Raw genomic sequence first — 1105 nt, 5'->3', positions numbered from 1 at the left:
TGGATCTCACGGGAGATGGCCAGCCTTTGCTGGAGTGAACAGTATAAACACTCAGGGCCCAGTCACATTCAGGGACCAATTGGATTCTTGCCTCCTCATCCTGAATTGTGGCTGGCACAGCTCTGGGCTCAGGCTGAGCGAGCACTGAATTTCCCTGGACTTTCTCCCACCAGCCAGACTGGAAATACCGGAAAAGCAGAGGCAGCTGCCCTCAAAGGCCGTGGCAGTTATTTTCTTTCCTTTTGGCCAGTTCAGCTTTGGCTAGAAACTAGAATACTATTATAATGATACATGTTTACAGATTTTAACTAATTAATCCCTTGGAGTCCTCTTTGGGGGAGAGCATTCTACCCACCTCATATATCAAGAAACCAAGGGGCCATATGGTTTGGTTTGGCTGGGCTGGGTGGTCACTGGTTTCAGTAGGAGAGTGGGGACTGCAGCTTCAACATTTCTTGACTTCTTGGCCTGTGTCCAGATTGCTGGGCCTTGCAGCCCCTAAGAAGGCAACACATGAGAAATTGAAGTGGACCAAACCATAAACCATCGCGAGTGTTGGCTCCAGTTAGGAGGGCAGGGCCCTGTGGTCCTGCCTGTGCTGTTTCTCTTGGAGCGACAGGCTGGGAGAGGAGGAAAACCCATTTCGCCAGGACTGTTTTGCCCACCTTTAATTACCAGTTAAAGCAAAACATTCTGAAAAGAAAACTCCCCTTGAAAGAAAACTTCAAGTTGCTGTGAAGGTTTCATCTTTCCCTTTTGAGTCCCAAGGTCTGCAACCATATAATCCAATATTGGCTGGAAAGATATTTGTCTACAGAAATACCTATTGGAGACACCAATACCAGGGCAGGGGGAGGTGGAACCTGTACGGTAACCACAGAGCCGAAGTCTTAACCTGTTTTAATAAGAGATATCTAGGTTTTCTGCTGATTCTATCTTCTTCATCTGCTGGAAATACTTTTCTCAACAAATTGGGATGGGGTGGTGGATGTAGATGAAGGGTTGTTGTTGTTGTTAGGTGCTGTCGAGTTGGTTCCAACTCATAGTGACCTTATTATAACAGAACAAAATATTGCCTGGTCCTGTGACAACCTCACAATCGTTG

The 1105-nt window shown here is 46.6% G+C and overlaps 1 protein-coding gene across 1 annotated transcript in view; it reads right to left on the bottom strand.

Annotated features, from left to right (window-relative positions):
* Positions 1 to 499, bottom strand: part of CLDN14 (claudin 14) — a 57085-nt gene extending 56586 nt beyond the window's left edge. Inside the window, exon 1 of the mRNA XM_004389441.1 lies at positions 356 to 499. The gene's annotated coding sequence lies outside the window, so the exon portion shown is untranslated. The remainder of the gene's footprint in view (positions 1 to 355) is intronic.
* Between the last annotated feature and the right edge of the window lie 606 nt (positions 500 to 1105).

This window comes from Trichechus manatus, unplaced genomic scaffold (assembly GCF_000243295.1).
Source record: "Trichechus manatus latirostris isolate Lorelei unplaced genomic scaffold, TriManLat1.0 scaffold00245, whole genome shotgun sequence".
In the NCBI taxonomy this organism is placed as follows: Eukaryota; Metazoa; Chordata; class Mammalia; order Sirenia; family Trichechidae; genus Trichechus; species Trichechus manatus.
Note: the sequence above shows the minus strand (reverse complement) of the source record. Positions and strands in the feature narration are given on the sequence as shown.